General features: G+C 45.8%; 1 protein-coding gene across 1 annotated transcript in view; it reads right to left on the reverse strand.

The window, feature by feature from the left end:
• cpne2 (copine II) overlaps positions 1–6374 on the reverse strand; it is a 242180-nt gene extending 235806 nt beyond the window's left edge. Inside the window, exon 1 of the mRNA XM_078211019.1 lies at positions 5889–6374. The gene's annotated coding sequence lies outside the window, so the exon portion shown is untranslated. The remainder of the gene's footprint in view (positions 1–5888) is intronic.
• Positions 6375–7482: the final 1108 nt, after the last annotated feature.

The raw sequence follows: 7482 nt of genomic DNA on the forward strand, positions 1-7482 counted from the left end.
TGGAAACTGCAAACACAATGGGCCCTGATAACATTCCGGCAATAGTACTGAAGACTTGTGCTCCAGGACATGCCACGCCCCTAGTCAAGCTGTTCCAATACAGCTACAAACTGGCAGCTACCCGACAATGTGGAAAATTGCCCAGATATATCCTGTATACAAGAAGCAGGACAAATCCAAGCTGGCTAATTACCACCCAATCAATCTACTCTCGATCACCAGTAAAGTGATGGAGGGGGTCATCAACAGCGCTATTAAGTGGCACTTACTAAGCAATAATCTGTTCACGGATGCTCAGTTTGGGTACCGCCACTCAGTTCCTGACTTCATTACAGCCTTGGTTCAAACATGGACAAAAGAGCTGAATGCAAGAGGTGAGGCGAGAGTGACTACCCTTGATTTCAGGACAGCATTTGGAATCTCTAGTAAAACTGGAATCAATGAGAATCAGGGAGAAAATTCCGCTGGTTGATGTCATACCAGGCACAAAGGAAGATGGTTGTGGTGGTTGGAGGTCAATCATCTCAGCTCCAGGAGTTCCTCAGGATAGTGTCCTAGGTCCAACCATCTTCAACAATGACCTTCCCTCCATCATAGGGTCAGAAGTGGGGATATTCACCGATGGCTGCACAATGTTCACTAACATCCGCAACTCCTCAGAATCTGAAGCAGTCCATGTCCAAATGCAGCAAGACCTGGACAATATCCAGGTTTGGGTTGACAAGTTGCAAGCAACATTCGTGTCACACAAGTGCCTGGCAATGACCATCTCCAACAAGAGAGAATCTAACCATTGCCCTTTGACATTCAATAGCATTACAATCGCTGAATCCCCTCTATCAACATCCAGGGGGCTACCATTGACCAGAAACAGAACTGGAATAGCCATATAAATACTGTAGCTACTAAAGCAGGTCAAAGGCTAGGAATCCTGTGGTGAGTAACTCACCTCCTGACTCCCCAAAGTCTATCCATCATCTACAAGTCATAAGTCAGGAGTGTACTGGAATACTCTCCACTTGCCTGAATAAGTGCAGCTCCAACAACACACTCAGATAGCTTGACACCATTCAGAACAAAGCTGCCCGGTTGATTGCTACCCCTTCCACAAACATTCAATACCCCCAGCACTGACAAACAGTGGTAGTCAGATGTACTACCTACAAGATGCACCACAGGAACTCACCAAGGTTCCTTAGGCAGCACCTTCCAAACCCAAGATTACTACCATCTAAAAGGACAAGAGCAGCAGATACCTGGGAACACCATCACCCGGAGGTTCCCCTCCAAGTCATTCACCATCCTGACTCGGAAATATATCACTGTTCCTTCACTGACACTGGGTCAAAATCCTGGAACTACCTCTCTAACAGCACTGTGGGCGTACCTATACCTCAGCGACTGCAACAGCTCAGGAAGGCAGCTTACCACCCCCTCCTGAAGGGTCACTGGGGAGGGACAATAAATGCTGGCCTAGCCAGCGGAGCCCACATCCCGCAAAGGAATAAAAAATATCATTTGTTTGTGAAAATAAAGCAGATAAGTAAACAAGGAAAACCTCCCATGTAAAATTTTATATTTACATAACATGCAATTGTATGTTTCAACAATACTAGCTCGGGCTAAAACAGTCAGTCACAGGTGAACACTACCCAGTGTAAGTATGAAGATCTGGTGGCGAGATGCCAGCTTCCAGTTACACTGCAGTTGGTACAACATGGGTCTGTGTATAAACCATTCTTTGCTGCTGTCGCACACATACCTAGGATGCAAAAGATCATTATGGTACCAAATTGGGATTGCTATCACTACAAGCCCTTCAAACAACCATAAAACAAATGTACCATAAGATAACAATGGTGAAATAACACACCCATTCATTGAAGTTTCCCTACAGAGCTTCAGTTTGTTCTGTTGCATGAGTCGACCAAACAGGCTCAAGCTGAACGAATTCAAATTGCAAAAAAACTTCAAAAGCAAACTGGAGTCTAAGAAGAATAAAAAGAACTTATCCTTGCCAGAAACCTGAAAAATAAACACTGGAATCATGCAACACCACAGCTGTGTCCGTGGATTGGGCAGAGAAGTTGAGACTTTACACGTCAGCCTTTCATCAGGATGAGTAACCATCTTCCTTTTTAAACATCTACAGCCATAAAATACCAGACCTTTGCTTGAGGTGGAAGAGACACCTTAAAACTGGATTCAACAAGTGGCCTGATAGAATTCCTACATGCACGCACTGTAGGCCAACACTCCAGCGCAATAGTGAGAGCACTGCACTGTCTGAGGTGCACTCCTTCAAGTGAAGACGCCAAACCAAAGCTCCATTATCTCTCTCAGGTGGTCATAAAAAGGTTCCACGATGTTATTTTGAAAAAAAAAAACAGTTCTTCTGGTTGGTCCAACATTTACTTCTCAAAAAAACATCACAAATGCTATTCAAGTGGACATTTTTGTTTGTGTGATCTTGCTGTGTAAAGTGGTTGCCATGTTTCCTGCATCACTTTTAAAGTAACTCATTATCTGTGAAGTGCTTTGGGCTACACTAAAGTTAGGAAAGGTGCTGCAAAAATGTGAGCTCTGTCTTTTATTGTCAAAATATAATTGGCAACCATGCTGCTCCTCTTAAACAAAAATAATGAACAGAATAATGAAAGTATCAAAATGATATACAGTATGTTGAAAAGAAAACTTCCTGACCTTTTCAAAAGGATGCACACATGTCAAAGGAAAATACCAGAGGATGTATGGTGTCTAAACAACCAATTTTATCTGTGCTATTATCTATCATATTGGGCCCATGCAATAGCATTTGCGGGCGACTCCAAACCCACTAAGCTATTTCTGTTTCTGCCGTTTTTAAAGAGTGTGATATTTACACTGGCTAGATCTTAACTGGTAGTTTATCTAAATTATAAACACTGACTACAATTCAAAAGATGTCCCAGGGGGTTGAGGGACAAGAGGGAGGTGCCCCCGGGCATTGCCAGCTTGGCAGTGCCAGCCTGCCCCCTGGCGCAGCCCAAGGGGCAAAGTGGCAATGCCCAGGGGTCACCATGGCACTAACCACCGGGCATCGAGCAATGCCAAGGGATGGGGCCAGAGCAGGGGCGATGCCTATAGGGGCGGGGGGGGGTGAAGATCGATGGGGGTGGGAAAGTCCTGCTGCCGCTCTTCGCATTCAGCGGTGACAGAGAGAAGGGGGACAGCAATCGGGCTGTCCAATTACTGTCCGGGGGGGGAGGTGGAATCGGAAGATCAGGACTGGTGGGGGGTCGGGCGGTGGGGGAAATCGAGGCAGGCTGGGTCATGGGGCTGGCCAGCGTTTGAGTTGGCCAGCAATCGGGAAGGGCTATTGCTCATGTGCCGATCTCATGCTGACGATGGCTCGCTCAGCGCTGTGCTGCTGGACTCTCCAACAGGAATAGGGCCTGACCACAGTTTTTTAAATTCAGTGCACAGAGTGAGGGAGGTTCATTTTGAAAGTCCCACTGACAAAACCATTGGGATTTACTCCAGTTTTTACGCAAATTCAACACTTAGAATTTTTTTGGGAGAATCCCACCCAAGATTTCCAAAAGAATGAGATGGTGCATAAACCTACATTCCAGAACACTGTAGTTGTAAAGATTTCAGGGCAGCATAATGACCTTCCAGTAACAAATTATTGTAAACAAATTGGGTGAAACTGCCCTTTAAGTTATATTGACAAATAACCTTTTTATTTAACCAAATCACTTCATGATGTGGCCCTGCTGTGTTCTGGATTCTTTATATTTACATATGGTAAGGCAGATCATATTGCCCAATATCACAAAAGGGCACCGAACAGCAAAGCCTCATTGTTTGCCTCACTATTATTTCCCCTCATGTTTAGTGGTTAGAGCTACCTTGCTTTAAAAGGAAACAAAACCAGTGACCTTTTTGCGATCACAGCGTTGACCTCTTATCAGAGTCCAAATCTCCAACATGCAAAATTGGGCAACTGAGCAGAATAAAATCCCCAAAAAAACTCACTGCCACTTTGACAGTATCTTTCAGAACCCATGGCACCAAAAATACTCAACTAGATCCATTAGCACTGCTCACTGAACCTGCCCCTTTCTGCAGTCAAAGAAAGACTAAGATGGTTTAATGTTTTGTGCCAATCCTTTACGGTTTGGCTCCAGCATGAATGTCTAGGTTGTGTGGACTCTGAGAAAACAGTTACAGTACTGTGATGAGAATGTGATTTAGGTGAACTATCAAAGCAAAGTTCCTGCTACAAGTAACAATTTAAATGTAAATCCAATACTTGAAGTAATAGAAATTGGAAATAAAGAACTAAGTAAAATACAAGGTATATTCTATGAAAAAGAAAAGAATTTGTATTTATATAGCACCTGTCACAGTTTCAGGGTAACCCAATGAACTTTACACAGCCAATTAAATGTCCTGGGAAGCAGCAGCCACAAACAGTAATAACTGACCAGATTATCTGTTTTACTGATGTTAGTTGAGGGAAGAATATTGGACAGAGAAAGCCCCTGCTCTTCTGCTAGCATCAGGAGATATTTTACATCTAGCGGAGAAGTTGCAGAAAGGCCTCAATTTGGCCAGTAGCACCTCTGACAGTGCAGCACTCCCCCAGTCACGGCACGGTGTTGTCGATAGATCCAGTGTTGAAGTCTCCAGAAGTGGGTGGGGCTGGAGCTCAGGACCTTCTGTCCCAGACAGCACCCAACCCAGAGCCGTGCAGCTCCAAACAGGGTGGTTGTTTGGGAAGTGGCATTGGGTACATAAGGTCCTGGGAGGTGGTGAGGTGACACTTACCCAGGAGATTTTGTAATCCCCTGACAGAATGGATAATGAAAGTATAGATAGCAGAGACACACTGAGCCCCTTGGGGATGGGAATCACAGCACTGAGGACACTTACTATTTGCTCCCAATGGAGACCTCAGGTTGCTGATCAGCTGCCTTGTATCTCAGTCACAGTCTAAACAGAATGAGTACAGGACCGAACCGGGGGGGGGGGGGGGGGCTCGCTATCGAGAACATGATTTTTGCCAATCTAAAAAAAGGGGGGATTTTAACCCTGTAAGTGGGTGAGAGTCTCTCGAAGGGAAGGATTGAAGCTACTGGTTGCTGCCAATATCGACATATCCAAGCCCGTGCACGGAGCGAAAGCTCAGAGTAACGTGAAGCCGATCAAGAGGTAGCAATGCGACTGACTTCCCGCCCAGTCACTGACTGACCTCAGCCGGAATCAAACTCCAACTACAGCCCAAGAAACGTGTTCCCAGCCAGCCAGCCATCTTCAGTTCACCCTTACCCTCGGCTCCCGCCAGATTGTAATGAGGGACTGACTACTTGTTTGTATTGGAGTTACCGGGACACCATTCTCAATCGCACATCAGCAAGGGGCAATTATTTGAGGACATCTTCCCTTTGGAGGCACAACACAGGTCACCAAGAGCAACGTGGTTTTCACATGGTGTCAGTGCAGGGAGGGAATGTCCGCGGTAATAGATTGAGAGACAAATGGGGAGGGAGAGGGGAATAAGATTGAGGTGATCCTGGGGTGTTAATGTTTAACAGTTGAGGCCACATTCACTCATTCTCACACAACCATTCCCCCCCCCCCCCCCCATATAGTGTCCACATTTACCCAGTTTAAATTGCTCCTTAGTGTCCCAAATGTGTAGGTAGGGGGATTAGCCATGAATAATGTATGGGGATAGGGCCTGGGTAAGGAGTGGGTGCAGACTCGATGGGCCGAATGGCCTCTTCTAGGGATTCTACAATTTAACATTCACACAACAACACAGCGAGATACAGAAGAATAAATCAGCAATCTCGCTTCACCATCGAACATTAACTTGGTCGAACATCTTCCACACCTACCTCCAGTTCTGGTTAGCTCGCCCTCTCTATATAAAATATATATCTCTTAAATCCTAGGAAGTTTGTACGGTCCCCATTCGCCAACAAAAGTTCAGGATGGAAGTTGAATTTGTCGCAAGATTACAGGCGCTGGAAGCAAAAATCCACCGGGATCGCCGAACTTCAGGGGGAAAGAATTTGCGCCGAGAATTTGGCGCCCAGGCTGAGGGTGGGCTCGAGCTGGCTTCACATCTCCTCCCTGCTCTGTCACACCGCCAGCAAACTTCCCACCATCTTCATCCCCTCAACTCTCACCGTGTGTGTAAAACAAACACACATTCACATTACTCAGACTCCTCCTTGTTATTTTTTATTTCAGTCACACGGTGCTCTCCTCTGGTAAGTGAGCGCCAATTGCTGCTCTCACAAAGTTGCACTCCCTTTATTTCCAGATGATACAAGAAGCAGCACGATGTGAAGCCTCTCTCTCTCTCTCCACACGCCTCTGTTGCTGAAGGTGACGATTTATTTTAAAGTCGTCTCACTAAAACCACACAATGTGCCCTTTACACCAGGTCCCCGCGTTGCTTTTTTTTTTAACCTTTTCTGGTTAAACCACATTGAGATATTAACCAGCCCCCTGCCAAAAGAACGTCTAGCTAATAAAACCCAAATCATGACAAGGAAAGTCTTATTGCATTCATAATGATCATGTCTGTATCCACACCAATCCTGGAGTGTCTCCAAATCCGTGTTATTTTGACGAACCAGACTCAATTACAGTCTTCAACTAGTTTAGCCCGTAAAACAAGTGCGAAGGCGCCTCCTTTAACCTGTGTATTGGAGACACATTAATGTAGAGATAGAGTTGGAAGGCTTGGCGGGGAAGGGGCAGTGAGAACACTAATCCAGATTGCAAACTAATGAATATCTACCGAAACAGGCTCATTCTAACCCCAAACTGTTGCTGCCCCATGTGACTGACATATTCAGTGCTATAACAGCGTGCAAATGTAAACGGGCACCCCAAACAGGCTGGACAGTAAGGTTAAGAAAGCGATGGCTTTCCCGCCGGGTCACCTCGATAGCCAGAGGGTTGGTTTTCAGTGATTTATCGGTTAGAGTCACCGCAGGACCAATTGGATTGGCATCCTGTCCACTTATCGGTAACCACACGGCTATTCCTACAGTCTCGGCAAAGCACACGGAACCATCGCCGGGGGAAAATGCAAGGCAGTGTTTGATATGCACCATCTGCTGACACTGCCACTCTCTCTAACTCCTTTCTGAAGAGGACAGGGACCGAGTTAGAACAAATTAAGTTAAATAAACAAGGTCTTAATAAAATTAGGTATATGTGTCCAACAGGTGGATGTGATGTGTCCGATGTGCGGTGAAGAGAGAGTGAGTGAGCACGCTTTCCGCATGTGTGTGTGTGCTAGTTTGCTTCTCATTTTCAGCCCACACCACTGGCTCGCAGCAATGAGAAAAAAGAGACGCAAATGTGTGAGTCTCTGCCTATCGGTACACAGCCTCTACATCAACAAGTCCTCAACTGTGCCTCCTTGTGGCGACACAGGAAAACTGGGTCCCTCAGCCCCTCCAAGCTAAAGCT

Source organism: Mustelus asterias, chromosome 4 (assembly GCF_964213995.1).
Source record: "Mustelus asterias chromosome 4, sMusAst1.hap1.1, whole genome shotgun sequence".
In the NCBI taxonomy this organism is placed as follows: domain Eukaryota; kingdom Metazoa; phylum Chordata; class Chondrichthyes; order Carcharhiniformes; family Triakidae; genus Mustelus; species Mustelus asterias.